Consider the following 19354-nt stretch of genomic DNA (forward strand, 5'->3'; position numbering starts at 1 on the left):
TCCTGTACGCATTTTACAAATTCCTCCCCATTCAGAGTCCCTGCTCTCAGCGATTTCCAGTCTATACCAGGGAAATTGAAGTCTCCCACTACAACAACCCTATTTTTCCTGCACCTATCCAGTATCTCCTGACATATCCGTTCTTCCACTTCCCTTGGGCTGTTGGGGGGCCTGTAGTACACCCCCAACATAGTGACTGCGCCCTTCCTGTTTCTAAGCTCCACCCAGAGTGACTCGTTACACGACCTCTCTGAATTGTCCTCCCTCTGCACCGCTGTAATATGCTCTCCAACTAATACTGCTACTCCCCCACCTCTTTTGGCCCCTCCTCTGTCTCGCCTAAAACACTTGTACCCCGGAATATTCAGCTGCCAGTCCTGTCCCTCTTTCAACCAAGTCTCTGTCACCGCAACCACATCCAAATTCCTCGTGGTTCTCTTTATGCACATAATTTGTCTTACATAACTGTTCTCCACTTACTGCATTTTGCTGGATAAATAATCTTGCTTTTATTAGAAGTCTGCTGCAATTTTGGTCACTTAAAAAAATAACTGGTCACAATCACCTTGCTGTGCTCAAATTGGCTGCCAAGTTTCCTACGCTATGACAGTGGCTACAGTTCAAAAAGACATCATTGGCTATGAAACGCTGGAAGGGTAGACGGTCGTGAAAGGTTCTACCTAAATGCAAGTCTTTTTCTTCCCTGACTGTTGGAGTTTTGCAAGCCAGTCGCGGGGAGGCGCGCTCTGCTTTGTGTCTGAGCTGTAGGGTTGGGAGTCCCGCCCTGGATTGCTGCTGATAGGGAGCGGGGTACCCAGCCTCCTCCCCTTGCCCTTCGCTCCGCCCTCCCGAGCGAGTGTAGCTGCTGTCAGTTGTAACCAGGGCTGGGAGCTGAGACTCTGGGAGCGGCAGCCACAGGATACTGCTCTCGCTGGCGGAATAGCGGCTTTCCTCTTTACCAACTGAAGCTTACTATTGCGAAAGTTCCTTCCTCTCCTCCTCCCACTCTTTACCATTGAAGCCAGGGGAGAAAAGGGCAAGACCCAACTCGTGCAACCCAAGGAAAAAGCCTAAGTTAGTCGGTGAGTTTCCATTCTCTTGTGACATTTGAGGTTTTGATCCATTTAACCGGCTCCAGCCTATGAAGTTTAACGCGGATCGGTTGTCATTCGGTTGCTTGCAGACATTTTCGTTTTCGTGCTTGCCGAAGGCTGGGAATTTGGTTGTCATGGTTCAAAAATAGAATTCAGTCTTTGTCACTACAGAAGGGTAACGATAGCTGCAATCTTGAACTTCTTCCTGTCTCTGCCTAAGGCTGCACTCTGGCCGTGAACTTTACGAGCAGTGTGCCTTTGCAAAACAGGATTCTCTTTACTGAACAGCCCCTTGCCCCATTAGTGGGATACAATGAAAAGAGACCACATCTCGCTTCTGATATTCGGCTGTAGTATGCATCGCCAGCCACTTTTTAATTCATTCGTATGCGCTTGGTTTCACAAGTGAATTTGGTATAAATGTGGGAGACAATTAGACTTTTGTATTTCATTAAGTATTCTGCCATTCTACATGAAATCCTTAGAACCATCAATTTATTTAACCTTTTATTTACACTTAATAGATTTTTCTATATTCGCAGTTTTAGTCGAAAAAAACTCTCTTCCGTGTTATGTTGGATGGGAAAACTCATTCCTTTTCTCCCTCTCCTCGCCCCCGCAAAAAAAAACATTTGAACATCCTCATTATGGATATATGCCTATTATAGAACAGAAACGTTGAGAGCAAGACAAATAAGAACCTGATTTTTGGCATGTTGAGAAATGTGATTAGCGAGATTGGCATTTGACATCTGTTTTTGCTGGTATCCGCTGCAGTAGAAAAGTACCATTAGCACAACTGTGGTATGGAAACCATATGAACAATTTACATTAAGGTGAATAATATGATTAATCAAGTCTCCACGCATTGGTAAAATTGGTGAAGCACAAGTTTGCTTAAAGGTGTCTTTCTTCAGAATTTGCAACGATTATTAATTAATGTTTGTTGCCAGTCTCTGCTCCCATTTATGGATTGGGCTGAGGCAGTACCACAGAGGTGAATTCATTCAAACCCAATGGATGTATTTCTCTTGGACACTTTTTCCCCCCTCCCTTTTTCACCTGTCTGGAAGGTGCTGCCTTCTAGCTGAGGATTGGTTCCATTGTGCTGGTCATCTTGTGCCTTGCTTCAGTATACAGTTGATTTTGTAAACTTAGTTGGCATTGTCAGTTGATTTAACTTTTGATGTCATCAATCACAGCCAAGTTGATCCTGTGGGCGGCACAGTGGTTAGCACTGCTACCTCACAGCACCAGGGACCCGAGTTCAATTCCAGCCCTGGGTGACTGTCTGTGTGGAGTTTGCACATTCTCCCTGTGTCTGCGTGGGTTTTCTGAGTGCTCCAGTTTCCTCCCACACTCCAAAGATGTGCAGGTTAGGTTGATTGGCCATGCTAAATTGCCCCTTTGTGTCAGGTAGATTAGCAGAGTAAATATGTGGGGTAATGGGGATAGGGCCCCGGTGGGATTGCCGGTGCAGGCTCAATGGGCCAAATAGCCTCTTTCTGCAGGGATTCTATGAAAATTTCATCCTGTTTGTGTGTCTGATCAGGGGCTGGGGTCCTAGTTGATTCCAACTTCCCTGCCCTCGCCAAATAATGGTTCAGCTTATTAATACCACTACTGAAAATTCAGTTGAGGTTAGTTAACATTGATTTCTGTTTCTCCTGATTTTGTTTTTGCTATTTTTAGTTTAAAAGACCAGGAATAACCTTTTATAAGTATAAGAGCTAAATCAGATCAGTCGGAATAATTAAAATGCACTGTTTGGAGGATATTTTCAGAATATTTCAAAAGAAACCTATTTGATGAGAAAATAACTTGCACTTTACAACCTCAGAGCATCAGAAATACCTCAGACATTGTACTTTTTAAAGTGGTCACTTGTGTAGGGAAACACTGGTAGTCAATTTGCACATCAGGTCTGACAAAGTCATTATGTAAGTTAATACCTCATTGTCTCCCAAGCCTGGACAGCCTGCTTCTACCTCCTTTCCAAAATCCAATAACAGGATTGTCCTGGTAGGTCCATCATGTCAGCCTGTTCTGTCCCATTGAATCATTTCCTCCTATCTTGACTCCATCCTCTCTCTCTCCTCTTGTCTGTCCCTTCCCACCTACATCCACAATTCCTCTGATGCGCTATGTCATAACAACAACTTCCAGTTCCCTGGTCCAAACCATCTCCTCCTCACCATGGATATCCAGTCCCTCTATACCTCCATTCCCCACCAGGATGGCCTGAGGTCTCTCCACATCTTCCTCAAACAGAGACCTGAACAATCCCCATCCACCACCACTCTCCTCTATCTGGCTGAACTGGTTCTCCCACTCAACAATTTCTCCTTTAATTCGTCTCACTTCCTCCATGGCTATAGGACCTAGTTTTGCCTGTCTCTTTACGGGGTAAGTGGAACATTCCTTGTTCCAGTCCTACTCCAGCCCCATCTCACAACTCCTTTACCAGTACATCAATGACTGTTTCAGTGCCACTTCATGCTCTCGTCTGAACATGGAAAAATGAATCAATTTCGCTTCCAATTTCCATCTTTCTATCACTTTTGCATGGTCTCTCTCCGACACCTCCGTTCCCTTTCTTGACCTCCCTGTCTCCATTTCTGGCAGTAGACTGTCCACTAGTGTCCATTACAAGCCTACCGATTCCCATAGCTACCTTGAAAACAGTTCTTTATGCTCCACATCCTATCAGGACTACATCCCATTCTCTCAGTTCCTTCGCCTCCATCGCAGCTGTTCTGATGATGCCACTTTCCAAAACGGCACTGCTGATATGTCTTCCTTCTTCCTTGATTGTGGTTGACCAGGCGCTCAGCCATGTCCGACCCATCTCCCACACCACTGCTCTCACCTCCGCTCCCCCGCCCTAGAATCAGTATAGGGTCCCCCTTGCCCTCACTTTTCACCTCACCAGCCTCCGCTTTCATTCACCTTAGAATCCCTACAGTACAGAAGGAGGACACTCAGCACATCTAACCTGCACTGACAACAATCCCACCAAGGCCCCATAACACCACCTATTTACCCTGCTAATCTCCCTGACACTAAGGGGCAATGTAGTATGGCCAATCAACCTAACCCGCACATCTTTGGACTGTGGGAGGAAACCGGAGCACCCAAAGGTATATTGGAATGGCCATTAAGGGGTGGCACGGTGGCACAATGGTTAACGCTGCTGCCTCACAGCACCAGGGACTCGGGTTCAATTCCAGCCTTGGTCACTATGTGGAGTTTGCACCTTCTCCCCATGTCTGCGTGGGTTTCCTCTGGGCGCTCTGGTTTCTTCCCACAGTCCAAAGATGTGCGGGTTAGGTTGATTGGTCATGCTAAATTGACCCTAGTGTCAGTAAAATTAACAGGATAAATGTGTGGGGTTACAGGAATAGAGTATGGATGGGATTGTGGTCGGTCCAGACTTGATGGGCTGAATGGCCTCCTTCCGCACTAGGGATTCCATGATTCTAGTGTATGGATTGCTGTTAATTGCCAAAAGCTCACCAGTCTTTCTGTATTTTTTTACTTTGCAGTTTAAAAAAAAACATGCTACTAATTATGGTCCCTACCTAATGCAAAGAAAAATGGGTTCATTGTTGGCAAGAATGTTCTACCTTTGTCAACTGTCATGTGTTTTAAAAGAAACCAGGGGTGGAAAGCACAAACAAGTTTCTGCCTTAACAGACACCTTGAAATATCCATGTTTACCAAGATTTCAAAGTGTTAATCTTATCAAAGATAGTTGTAAGGAATCTGAAGGGAAGAAAGTTTTTTTTAAAAGGCAGTCAGTAAGCTCACATTTGTGTATTATTTCATGTTCAAAAATCTAGCAGTCTTGTCTTAATCTTGCTTGAATTAACACGTACTATGTACTTTGACCAAAGAGTAAAATGTTACCAGTAAGCACGTGGTTGAATCTGTTCTAGCATTTTGCTACATGGTTCAGGTATCTGATTTCATTTGCATTTGATTCAAAGTCCAGTATTCAATATATTTCCCTTATTGAGAAAAGATTACTTTATTACCTTGCAGGTTTTGGCCCTGATATATGTCTATAACAGTCACTCCCCCTCAATTTCATAATGAGCAACTGTTTGTCAGGGATTCAGGAGAGACCTGGGAATCCACTCCCCATACACTGTGGCAGCAGAGTTTACAATCTAGAAGATGCACTGCAGGAGCTCAGTAAGGTTCCTTAGACAGCACCTTCCAAATCCACGACTGCTACCACCTAGAAAGACAAGGGCAGCAGAAACGTGAAAACGCCACTCCCTGGAAATTCCCCTCCACTAACGATCCTGACAGTCAGTGGGTCAAAATCCTGGAACTCCCTTCCTAACAGCACTGTGAGTACACCCTATGGACTGTAGTGGTTCAAGAAGGCTGCTATCGTCTCGGGGGCAATTAGGAATGGGCAATAGAGCCAGAGATGCCCACATTCCATAAATTATTAATTTGTTTAAAGTTAGGTTTCCTAAAAATAGTGGAGGGAGTGGATGTTTGTGGATGGGGTGCCAATCAAGTGGGCTGCTTTGTCCTGAATGTGGTTGAGCTTCTTGAGCGTTGTTGGAGCTGCATCATCCAGGCAACTGAAGCAAGATGAACTATGATTCCAAGGTTTCTGCTGAATCCCTGACAATTTCTCTGTTTGTGTGAATGACCGAAGGAGTGCTGCATTGTCAGACATGATGTCCTTGGTGGAGAACTTCAGTGATGGCCCTGTCTGTTCACAGGGAAGTAAATAATCTCATGACCCCAATAAGAAAATGAGCAGTGAGTGCTGATCAATATTCCTCCCTCAGCCAACACTTAAAATCTAATTAATTGGTCATTCATTTAGTTCTTAGATCTTACTGTGTGCAAATGCCAACCATGTTTGGCTACAAAACAAAGCTCATTGGATGTGAAATGAGGATGAGGTGAGGTGCTGCATAGAATTAAGTTTTTCTTGTGTAGGTACTGTACCTCAAATCCAGCTGTCAGGAAACTGGGCATTTTTTTAAGCGGACCATGTAAGAATTTTAAGATTCATTAAATAATGAAAAAACTCACTGGCTTGTCCAGGGGGTTCCTGCATTTGCGTGCTGGCACAGTCAGTAGTTATCTGCCTTGCAGTCCTATTGTTTCCAACGCTCTTGAGTGGTCAGGGTGATCCCCCAGCTTGGAAAATCTGATCTGGACACTGTTTTTAAACTGTGACCATACCACTATCCAGCTTCAGTGTAGTTGTCTTCGACTTAGATTTAACCACTGTCAAGCTTATTTAATTATACTACAGGTACTGTGAAATGCCTTGGGGACCATTTTCCAAAATCTGGCACCGTCTCAGTCCCTGGACTGCCAGTTTACAGACTCTAACTTGCAAGGAGCACAACTGACTTATCAGGTCATTTACCACAAATGGAATACCTATCTGTACAGTGGTTCCTCCACATTGCTTGCATCATGTTTTGTGTGAGATGATTTAAATGTGAATATTGCCAGTGGAAGTTTTTGACATGCAGGGTAAATTACTTGTTCTTGCACAGCAAGTGGCAAGATATTGGTTTGTGCTCCATTCCTCCTCCAGAGTTCAGTCTCCATCCTGAGGAGGAAAACTACAGGCTAACTGCACCTGAATTGCTGTAGGATATGTCCTGCTGGCCAATTTGAATGGTGCAGATATAGACAGAGGCCTTAAAGCAGGTGGTTGCTCGCTCATTTGGTTGGAGAACCAGTGGGGGATTTTGTACTTGAATGAATATTTTACCCCAAGCATGAACAAAATGTGAACATTTAATAAAATTATAATTTTAACTTCTTAAACATTCACATTTATGTGGGAAATATATCTTGTCAGGGTCACTCTTTATTCCAGAATGAAGTCTGCTGTTTTTAGAAGGGGAACCTATGGAAAGTAATTAAACTTTTTAATGTAAGGAAACAAGTAATATTTGCAGATGGTGAGTGGAAGGTCTGTTTGCCATTTCCTACTCAAATTTTCTGTGTTTCAGACCAGAAGCTCCAGCCGGGCAGTGCCTCATTTATACAGCTTTTCTCCAATTAGTAATCTCCCACCCAGGAGGGAGGTCGAGCAAGTACATGCTTGTAGGCTTGCCTCCTCATCATAAAATTGTTAATGCTTTTACAATGTGGCTTCAGGTTAGTGCTCGAAGTTTAATGAAATTCTGAAGACTTTTAAAATTGGATTCGGCACTACAGTGGCGTTGTATTCCATTCATTGTCAACTCCAACTTGTACGAGACTGTATCCCTATGAGTCTAATTCCAAAACTTACCTTGTGTTGTGCCTCGACCTTAACATGCTGTAAAGCAGAAACTGCTTCGCAGAGATGCTAGATGTGTGCTTGTACGATCCAGTACTTTTTATGCATTGCATTATTGACACTTGACAGTATTATTGACACATGGCAATAACACATTGATAGGTTGAGATGATGACATGAACTGCCAATGCAGAGCTTGTTAAATTGCAGATTCTTCTTGATTGCAAGGTTGCCTCTTGAACTTGAGGCGTTTAACATGTATAATCTGGAATTTGGAGGCAGATGTGACTCTGCCAAGTCTTTTTTGTGAAGAGCAGCTGCTATGGCAACAACCAGTAGTTTCTTGTGATTTGAACTGAAATGATGGTTTTTTACTGTATTTACTTTGTTTTGTTGACAACAGAAATTCCATGGATGTGATGTATTCAAATTTCACATATTACTATGCCTAGCAATTGGGTATGAAGGTACAGAATGAGGGCAAGCTTCTGAAGTGAATTTAAAAGTGGTTAAATTGAAGAATGGCTATGAATGGAGCTGCATTGACGTGTTTGATCTTAGAAAGCTTTGGAAGGTGGGTTGATAAGTAGTAGATGGGATTTAACATGAATAAAGTCATGAGACGAATGAAGGAAGATTAACAGTAGGGATTTGAACTGAATGGCCATTGCTTACAGGGTGCAACAAAGGGGTAAGGAGCATTGGTGAATAGTTCATTTATACCAACAGCACAATGTGGACAGCAGTAAGGAAAGCAAATCAGACCTTGTATCCACAGCTAGAGAGAAAATATTCAGGCGGTAATGATGATTCAGTGCAAAGCACTGGTACAGCCATATATAACTCTATACAATTCTGATTGCCATAACAGTGCAAAGAAAGCCAGGCATTGAAGTAAAGGGTAATTAAATTGGTCCTTACCTGAGAGATCAAGACTATGTGGGAATGGTGGACGAGGCCAGAATCATTTACTCTGAAGGAGTAGATAAATTGAATCCCGATAATATGTTTGAAGTTGCCACAAATGCTACAGCTACAGATAAGGGAATCCATTTTAACCCACCCGCCAGCCAGCCACTACTTTAGTTAACTGCAATTCATAATTACATGCAAGAATGTCATTCAACTCAAGCCAATAGGGTCCTCTTTAACTATTAGGTTCTTGAGGCCTGAGTGATAGAGCAATGATAGCTTCCTTGTCAGGCAAAAATGCTAAGAATAACAGCCAAGACCAAAAATGTGGAGCTCCTCCAGGCTCCCCTCCACAAACACTTGAATGTTCCCTGCTCTGTGTTTCCAACTCTGATGGGATTCACCTCCTGGAACACTTGCCTTTTGCTGCAGGTTGTCCTCCAGAACCCTCATGGCAGCCTTTGCAATCCAATTTTAATGGCAAGGCAATCACTTTACAGCCATTCTGGTTGAGGAATCAATAGGCAGCATTTCAATGAGGCTTGTTTATTAATATTGGCTGAGCTTCCTTGCTGCAATTCCTGGTCATCTCACTTTTTTGCATGTCTGCCTGGGAATTATAATTGAAGTCTATTGGGCTCAAGTGTAAGAGAGACTGTATGCGGGCAGTTTAGATTTAACTACTTTGCGTGTATGATGGAATTTGCTGCCCATTGAGCCAATGGAGACAAAGCATCCTGAAAACTTAAATGAGTATTATAAATATTTAAGGAAGTTTGTGCGATATTGGTTTTGCAACTGGGCTTGTGGACTGTGTATCCTAAACCTAGAACTTCAATGTTTGAGTGGGATTAACAGAATGTAAACTTGGAAATTTTCTGAGTTATTTTCACTATTGTAAGTGCATGAGAAAATGTTGAAGCAGGGAGAATTTTTGGAATGGAGAATGGTAAACAATTTAATGGAACTCGTGGGACAACTATGGTGATTTCACTTTATATTGAAGCTTCCAGTGTAATGTAAATGCAGTCACAATCCACAGTCAAAACTCAATCTGATGCCACAGTCAACAGAGTAAAATTCACCATAGGAGCTTTTGTCCGTTTCATTGTCGGATGAATTTAAATATTAACCCTCCACTTTGTCAGTGTAGAACAGACATACTTTACACTAATGCTAATCATGTCAGCTAGGCTTATTTGTTGTCAGCCCATCATGTTTTCTCCATTAAAGTGAATCGGTAGAAATTATGCCCTGACGAATGCAGCAGAAATCCAAGTTATTATGTAAAATTGTTTAAATAGATAAGGTTCCAGATAGTTGTGGGTGTGCAACATTCAGTACTGATTATCTTTTAAATAAGTTGTGTTAAGCAATCTAGATTGTTCCCAGCCTGATCCAGTCATGAAGCTATTGTTTGTGGAGACCAATCCCATATCAGTAACACACACAATGCACTTTTAGTCTGCAGTGCCACGGGCTACTCGGTGTGTTATTAGAGAAATGGAATTTAAATAAATGAATTTGGATTCCTTCAACACTTGATATTTTGCTGTATCTGAAAGTATACATTTGACTAGGAATAAATGTCCTTTTTGTTTTTTTTAAAAAAATGGAGAAGCAGCACTTCTTGAAAATGAATCAGTTTGTGATGTTGTCTATGGAATAAACTTTAATCTAGGCTCGTTTCCATTTCCCATTCATGCTTCCTGTCAGTATTATTCCTGTTGAGCATTAATTGATCCCTCGTGAGATAAGTAAATTGTTTAGTCGACCTTGACAAAAAGGAAAATGCTAAGTAACCCAAGTTTCCATTAGTGCTTATTTTCGTTTCAGAAACTTGCTCTCTTGGTAAATGAATGAGATACCCAAGCAAATTTTGATAAGAAAGGAAACTGGAGAATCTCCTCCGGTTGGTGTTTTGGCCACCCATCCATTTGACAAGAGCATAGGTTTATTAGATGGAACCACAAGTTAATGGAGATAGCAGTTGTAGGGCTAGGCTTATCCAAAGATGTGCAGGTTAGGTTGATTGGCCATGCTAAATTGACCCTAGTGTCGGGGGATTAGCAGGGTAAATGTGTGAGGTTACGGGAATAGGGCCTGGGTAGGATTGTGGTCGGTACAGACTCGATTGGCCTCCTGTAGTATAGGGATTCTATGGATAATCAACTTGGAAATGAATGTGAAACAATTCATGTGTGTTCATACTCCTTTAGTTTTGGGACCAGGTCAAATCGCATGCTGTTATCTCCTTATTTAAGATCTTACAATGAAGGATGCGCTTAACTTGTATTGGGATAGCAATGAGGAAATACGTGCTGCCACAGGGAGAAGGAAATCTTCTTGAATCTTTAAAGTCCATTTTGGGTGAGAGGATTTTAGATAATTGTTGAATTCATAGAAGTTAGAGCATAGAGGGATATGCCCCAACATGTCTGTGCCAGTTGAAAGACATACAATAAATAGATATTACAAAATGAAACCAGGGGAATTCTAACAAACACTTAAGAAAAGAAGAAAACAATATGTGGAAAGCTGAGTATGAAAGAAGACCTGGCCTTCAACTCTTCAAGTGGAGTTGTCTTTTCTCATCCCATGTTACTAGCATCATAGAATGGAACAGAAAGGAGCAATTCAGTCCATCAAATCTGAACTGACTCTTTACCAGTGTAATCCAAAACTAATCTCACTGTCCTCGCTCTATAGCTCTGTGCCTCATTTAGTTGGGCTCAGTTCACTGCATTGTCTACTTTGAATCGAAAGTTCATGGGTTCAAGCTGTGCTCCAGGATTTGTGTGCATCAAATAGTGCTGTGTGCAAGTGTCAAATAGAAGTTATTGTATATTAAGAGGATATGCCATTTTTTTGGAAGCAATATCAAACCAGGGAATCATTTGTTTGTTTTATTGATCTATGAGACTTTAGGGTGTTATTTAAAGAACTGAGAATTGTTTTGGTGTCCTAACCAATTTGGCATTTAATTTCTTTTTGGCGCCATTTGTTTACTGTTCATTTAGCCCATTGCTGTTGGTGGAACCTTGCTGTGCACAAATGGGCTGCTGCATTTTCCAAATTAAAAATAGGCTGCATTTATATGGCACTTTTCATGACAACTGGACGTCTCAGAGTACTTTATAGCCAATCAGGTACTTTTGAAGTCTAGCCACTGTTGTAATATAGGAAATGCTACAGCCAGTTACCCTAGCATAGGAAAGTTGAAAGTACTTCCCCCATGTCTAAATTTCAAATTGGGGAAAAATTGACGTAACCAAAATCTGTGGAAAAAGAAAGTGAATTTTGCAGTTTGTGCAGTCATGATGTATTAAATATAATTTAGCTTCAGTTATAAAAACCCTTTCATTTGGACCTGTTTTTCACATTCCGCCTTCCACATATTGCTTTTTCCTTTTCTTAAGAGCTTGTTATAATCCTCCTGGTTTCATACTATAATATCTATTTATTCTATGTCTTTCATAAACCTTGGTTTATTCTAACCTTTTGTCTTAATTATTGAACCCTAGTGCTTTACATGCTCCTAGTAGGACCGTATTTGGCCTGTGCTTAATGCATCTTATCTCCCACTGCTAATCTGTGATTTGATCTTCTATGTTTTTAGTTTGTTTTTCCTTAAAGTAGTCACAGTTTAAATACTCTGTTTGGAATTCATAGAAATCATAGAAACCCTACAGTGCAGAAGGAGGCCATTCGGCCCATCGAGTCTGCACTGACCACAATCCTACCCAGGCCCCCAGATTTGGGATTAAATCTATGGTTTGCCATAGAATCCCTACTGTGCAGAAGGAGGCCATTTGGCCCACTGAGCCTGCACTGATGATAATTCCACCCAGGCCCTATCCCCATAACCTGTATTTACCCTACTAATCCCCCTGATGTTAAGGAGCAATTTTAGCAAGGCCAACCAACCTAACCCACACATTTTTGGATTGTGGAAGGAAACTCACGCAGACACGGGGAGAATGTACAAATTTCACACGCACAGTCACCCAAGGCCGGAATGGAACCCGGGTCCCTGGCACTGTGAGGCAGCAGTGCTAGCCACTGTGTGCTATCTCATTCCTGTGATGGGGAAATGATATTTTACCATTTTAAGATAGCCACAAGACCATACATGATTTATTTCTCAAAGGGCAACAGATTCTGAGATGCCATGAAGTAGTTTGTGTTTATTGAAGGAGAGAAATCAAATCATTCCAATCATCATTGCATTTCAAGAATTAACTCCTTTAAATTGCTGTTGCAGCATATTCCTTTGTGACACGAGAAGATACTTGCTGAATTGTGTGAACAATTTCTTTCCAGTGAAGATCCATTTACTGGTGACTTCTGGAGTTCCTGTCGAGACTGGAGACTTTGAAACATGTTTTTGGTTCACTGGCCCTTATATTCCTTTTTATCCTTGCACTGAATATATTCTTCTCCAGCATAAGTGGTTCTTGTCGGAGTGAAATAAAATGTCTTGACAAATAGGGAAAATTGAATAAAGCTGATGATAACACTGGGTGGTTTAAAACAATAAATATTCCTCAGGCTGTACTGCAGAAATGATTTGTGACAGTGAAGCTGATTACTACAGCTGTTTAAAAAGGACCACATAAATACCATTATTTAGTCAAGGGTCTTTGAGATGCTATTACATGTAAAGCTATCATGGATACGTGCATAGCTGGAATACTTCTTGAGTAATATGAGCAAAGCACAACTAGTCAGTGCAGATATGGCATGTGTTTTCTTTATAGTTTCAGTGTGTAATGAAAGCTTCTTTTTGTGGCACTAAGACAGCTGCCTATGTGTTAACCAATAAGAACTATTTAAATTTGTTCTACAGAATATGTTGCATTAACGATACAGATCACCCCATCTGTCTGATTAGTCCTTACTTTTTTCTATAGAAATGGATGCTTCAAAATTGATTGGTTTGAAGCTGTTTGCTCCTGTAACTTGGCTAATTTTAATCCATTAATTGTGATCTCCCAAGTCGGTGCTAGAGAGCATAAGCCCGAGCACATGCCTTTTAATCACATTTGAAGTTCTGGTAAAATACAAGTCATACATTCTGTTACATAATTGGAAACTAATCAGGCTTATGAAATTAAGGTGCTTTTTTTTATGGATTGGCTAAAGTGAATGGTTTAAACTTAATCACTTAAAAAAAAAACTGCCCAGCTGCTCTCCCATTTATTCAATTCTTTCTCAAGTTTAAAGCGAAATAGCATGTCATGAGAACATAAAGTATTAAGAATATTTTGATAATATGTACGATTGTCATGGTGTTAGCAAAGCTAGTTTCAAGCTGAATGAATGGGTGCTATTTTCCGTTTGAATAAGTTAAAAATTGGCAGCAACAGCTAGATGTTGTCTCATCTTGTCTTCTCATAAAACTCCTGCCATCTGTCGTGACTAAGGCTGTGACTTAATGGCTGTAGGAAGTACTCTGTTTACCACTTGCATTCCAGAAACTTAACCAAAAATTTAAACCTGTAAATCTGTTCCCTTATTACTGCACTGTTTGCTGGAAGGGGCGCCTTGCAAGAAAGAGTTGTTTAAAAAAAACACTGAATTGATTAGCATAATAGTTATTTTCTTCTGCAAAGGATTTTCACATCTTTGTTACCTGAATTGGTGTCTAAAAGAGTCCATGGCATTATTTAAGGATACAAAAGGGCTCCTTGCGTCCTGGCTAAAATTCCTCCCGCAGCCAATTTCACCAATTGGTCATCTGTTCACTTAAATGTTTCTGCAACTTTGCTGTGTGCTGATTGGGTGTCCTGTTTGTTTCCCTAATTGTGACCACATTTCAATGTGGCGGTGAAGTGCTTTGGGAAATATGTGCTGCAAGTATTGAATTGCTGTCGCCTGGTTTAATGCCAATATTTAACAATTATACTGGTTTGAGTATGACGTTCACCATAGCCAGTATGTGTACAGACTGTCAAAAAACTGCAGTTGTTGGAAAATGGAAATACAAGCAGGAAATGCTCAGCAGGTCAGGCCCCAGCTGTGGAGAGGGGAATCATTTTGATGTTCCAGGTCAATGACCTCTCGTCAGAGCTGGAAAAGATTCGAGATGTAACAGGCTTTAAGCATGTACAAAAGCAGGGGGCGTGAAGGAAAGAACAAAAGGGAAGGTCTCCAATAGGTTTGAAATCAGAAGGGATTAAGTGATAAAAGGAATGATTGTGCAAGGAAGAAAAGGGAAGCTAATGAAACAAATAAAGAAACAAAAGGTGCTTCTAGCGGTTGTATAAATGTCAAAACATGGTCAACAGCTGCTGCTTGAAAATAAGGGAGAGGTGGATATGATCTGAAATATCAATCTGGAAGGCTATAAAATCCCAAATCAAAAGACAAGTGCTGTTGCTGGAGCCTCACAATAGTACAGGAGACAAATGCCAGTGAGGTCAGAGTGAGAGTAGGGTGGGCAATTCAAACGAGAGGCAACCTGAAACTCCAGAGTTACAATTGCAGAATAAATGGAGGTGGTTTCGCAAAGTGAGCAATTGGCCAGCATTTAGTCGTTCCAGTATGGAGGAGATTGCATCATGTGCAGCGAATACAGCATCCTAATATGAAAAAGTATAGTAAATGCAATGATTGGTGACCACCAGGTAGCAAACGAGCAAGAACTGGTTTATTACTATTTACAGAGCACTATAATAGGTGTCTTCATTCCACCGCACCAGAATCACTCCGGCTACAAAGACTTGCTCTCAGCCACCTCGTGCTCATTCCCCAATGGGCGATCAGATCATATGACTCTTCCGATGTATACCCGTTAAATGGGCTAGCTACTACATCCCTCCCTCTTAAAGTCCCTTATTACCCAGTACATATACAATTTCCAAAGCATTAGCAATAGTAAACATTTTGAACATAGTCTATTAGAAATTAAGTCTGTCAGGGGACTTCTTTCTCTGGGAGCTCAACTGGTTGGAGTCCAACTATAGAGGTAGTTTCAGTGGGATTGGCTTCACTAGGACTCTCCCCCAGGTATCAACATATCATTTCCCATTATTTCCACTGTTTCATTAGGAGCAACACTTAGGCCTAGTACTGGCTACTCAGCCCTTGGACAAACTCACTCCTTGGACAAACAACAATACTACTTACTATCAAAATTGGATCTGGCTGTGGCGCCGGCTCATGGATTGATTTCCGTCTCCTCAAATGATCTATGTGTTTCTTCAAAATCTTATCCTACAACTTCACTTCCTAACCACCATAACTCCAGGGACCCAACTTGATCTGCTGCCAAAACTTACAACAAAACCAGATCATCTATTTCAAATGCTCTCTCAACTTTTGATGAATCATGGTTCCTTTTCCGACAACTCTGCCTTGTCTCCACCCTCCCCACCAAATTTGGAACTGCCAGGGCTAATCTGACCCTCCAGCATTGACCCATGAGCAGCTCACCTGGAGCTATTCTTGTCGTGGTGTGAGGGATGGTCCTATAGGTTAACAGGATCTGTGCTACATTGGTGTCTCGCGACGCAGGTGTCTGTTTCTTCATTCCAGCCTTGAAGCTCTGAACTGTGTGCTCGGTCAACCCATTTGATGAAGGGTGATATGGTGCCGTTTGAATATGCTTGATTCTATGAAATGCCATGAACATCTGAAATTTGGCATTTGTGAACTGTTGTCCAAGACATACTTCTGGTACGCCGTGGGTGACTAAGCATTAGCGCACGGTGACATATGAATGCTGTGACGCTTTCATTTTGAACATCTCCAACCATTTTGAATGGACATCCACTAACAAAAGGAACACCCTGCCCATAAATGAGCCCACACAATGCATGAGAGTTCTCGCCCATGGCCATTTCCCGGGGAGTAAAGGGGCTATGGCAGGCAATTTTTGTTGTAATTGGCCATGTTGTTTCTATAATCAACATCAATGCCAGGCTATCAAAGATAACTTCTTGCCAGTATCTTCATTCTGCAATCTCTTTGAGCAGTTATTCTCGTCCTATGGCGATCCAGAGTGGCGGCCGTCCTCACAACTAAGCTCTTCTTTCCTGAGCTGATAAGACATCATTTCCTCTGAAGCTCTCTCATTTTGCCATTCATGCAGTAGCATATGTTTGATCTTTAATAATATTGGATCTCTATTTGTCCTATTTGTTGTGTCACCAGCAGTGGGGATATTCTCCGACTGCTGTGCAATGTTCAATACCATTTGTGACTCCTCCAGACACACAAGCAGTTGAGGTCCATACGCAGCAAGACCTGGCAACAGTCAAGTTTGAGGTGATGAGCAGCAAGTAAATTTCATGCCACACAAGTGCCAGGCAATGATTATCTCCAACTAGAGAGAATCTAGTTATAACCTCTACTGTTCAACATCATTACCATCGCTGAATCTCCTATCATCAACATCATGGGGATTACTGTTGACCAGAGTTTAATGCATCAGTTAGATCAATACTGTGGCTACAAGACCTGATCAAAGGCTGGAACTTCTGAGGTGATTAACTCTCTGCCTGTTCACCACCTACCAGGCACAAGTTTCAAGTTGCCTGGATAATTACAATTCCAATAACACACAGCTTGACAACAAAGACAGAACAAAGCAGCCCACTTGATTGACACCCATCCATCAACCTTAAACATTCACTCTCACCGCCACCGACTCATGATAGTGATACTACACCATACTATCTACAAGGTGCACTGCAGTAACTCACCAAGCCTCCTTTAGCAGCACCTTGTAAACCTGTGGCCTCTACCACGTAGTAGGACCAGGGCAACGGGTGCACAGGAACACCTCCACACCAAGTTCTCCTCCAAGCAATGTGCCATCCTGACTTCGGACTCTATCAACATTCTTTCTCTGTTGCCAAGTCAAAACCCAAGAAATCCCTCCCCATGGGGAAAAGAGAAGTGTGGTCATGGTGCGCATTGGTACAAATGACATAGATTTTTTAAAACAGGAATGAGGTCTTAAAAGCAGAGTATAGGATGTTTGAAAGTACGACCTCCAGATATATGACCTCACAACATGCTAGTCAGAGTAGGAATAACAGAATAAATCTGATGAATACATGGCTGAAGAAATGGTATGAGGGGGAGGGTTTCAGATTCCTGGGACGTTGGAACCAGTTCTGGGGAGGAGGGACCAGTACAAAATGGACGGATTACACCTAGGCAGGACTGGGACTGATGTCAACAAACAAAGAACAACACAGGAACAGGTCCTTTGGCTCTCCAAGCCTGCACCGACCATGCTACCCGTCTGAACTAAAACCCCCTACCCTTCTGGGGACCATATCCCTCCAATCCCATCCTATTCATGTATTTGTCAAGACTCCCCTTAAAAGTCACTATCATATCTGCTTCCATTACCACACCTGGCAGCAAGTTCCAAGCACCCACCACCCTCCGTGTAAACACCTCTGTTTAAAAAAAAACTTGCCTCATACATCTCCTTTAAACCTTGCCCCTCTCACCTTTAACCTATGTCCCCTAGTAATTGACTCTTTCACCCTAGGGAAAAACATCCTGGTAAATCTTTTCTGTACCCTCTCCAAAGCCTCCACATCCTTCTGGTAGTGTGGCGACCAGAATTGAACACTATATTCCAAGTGCAGCCTAATTAAGGTTCTATAAAGCTGCAACATGACTTGCCAATTTTTAAACTCAATGCCCCGGCTGATGAAGGCAAGCATGCCGTATGCCTTCTTGACTACCTTCTCCACCTGCATTGTCACTTTCAGTGACCTCTGTACCTGTACACCCAGATCCCTTTGCCTATCAATACTCTTAAGGGCTGCCATTTACTGTAAATTTCCCATCTGTATTAGACCTTCCAAAATGCATTACCTCACATTTGTCCAGATTAAACTCCATCTGCCATCTCTCCGCCCAAGTCTCCAACTGATCTATATCCTGCTGTATCCTCTGATGGCTATCCGCAAATCCACCAACCTTTGTGTCGTCCGCAAACTTACTAATCAAACCAGTTACATTTTCCTCCATGTTGTAAGGGGAGTATTTGCTGGAGTAGCTGAGGAGGGTTTAAACTAAAATGGCAGGGGGTGCAAGAAATAAGAGGAGGGGGAATCAAGATCAAGAACAAAAGACAGCAAGGGGAATAAGAAAACTGATAGAGAAATCAAGGGCCAGAATCAAAACAGGGCTACGGTGAAAAATAATGGGAACGGGACAAGTAATGTTAAAGAGACAATCCTTAAGGCCTTAGTGCACAGTGTATTCATAATAAAGTGGATAAATTAATCACGCAGATAGTTGTAAATGGGTATGATATAGCTGGGATTATGGAGACATGGCTGCAGGGTGACCAGGGATGGAATAAACATGTAGGGACATTCAATATTTAGGAAGGACAGACAAAAAGGAAAAGCAGTGGAGTTGCATTGCTGGTTAAAGAGGAAATTAACGTAATAGTGAGGAAAGATATTAGCTCTGATGTGGAATCTGTATGGATGGAGTTGAAAAACACCAAAGGGAAAAGGGTACAATAAGCAAGTTTGACAGTCTACTTGTGTGAGACCCCTTTGGGATGAGTGATCATAATATAAAATTCTTCATCAAGGTGGAGAGTGACATAGTTGATTTTGAGACTAGGGGGTCCTGAATCTTAATAAAGGAAACTATGACAGTATGAGGTGTGAATTGGCTATGATGGAACTAGAAGATTAAAGGGATGACAGTGGGTAGGCAATGGCAAACATTTAAAGATGCATGGGTGAACTTTGGAGTATTTGGAGTTTTGTGAGCAGTTTTGGGCCCCATATCTAAGGAAGGATGTGCTGGCCTTGGAAAGGGTCCAGAGGAGGTTCACAAGAATGATCCCTGAAATGAAGAACTTGTCATATGAGGAACGGTTGAGGACTCTGGGTATGTACTCGGAGTTTAGAAGGAAGAGGGGGGATCTTATTGAAACTTACAGGATACTGTGAGGCCTGGATAGAGTGGAGAAGATGTTTCCACTAGTAGGAAAAACTAGAACTAGAGGGCACAACCTCAGGATAAAGGGACGATCCTTTAAAACAGAGACGAGGAGGAATTTCTTCAGGCAGAGAATGGA

At 42.0% G+C, this 19354-nt stretch overlaps 1 protein-coding gene across 1 annotated transcript in view; it reads left to right on the forward strand.

The window, feature by feature from the left end:
- The first annotated feature begins 864 nt into the window (after positions 1-864).
- Positions 865-19354, forward strand: part of LOC144494938 (E3 ubiquitin-protein ligase MARCHF3-like) — an 83875-nt gene continuing 65385 nt past the window's right edge. Inside the window, exon 1 of the mRNA XM_078214568.1 lies at positions 865-1082. The gene's annotated coding sequence lies outside the window, so the exon portion shown is untranslated. The remainder of the gene's footprint in view (positions 1083-19354) is intronic.

Source organism: Mustelus asterias, chromosome 6, assembly GCF_964213995.1.
Source record: "Mustelus asterias chromosome 6, sMusAst1.hap1.1, whole genome shotgun sequence".
Taxonomy (NCBI): Eukaryota; Metazoa; Chordata; class Chondrichthyes; order Carcharhiniformes; family Triakidae; genus Mustelus; species Mustelus asterias.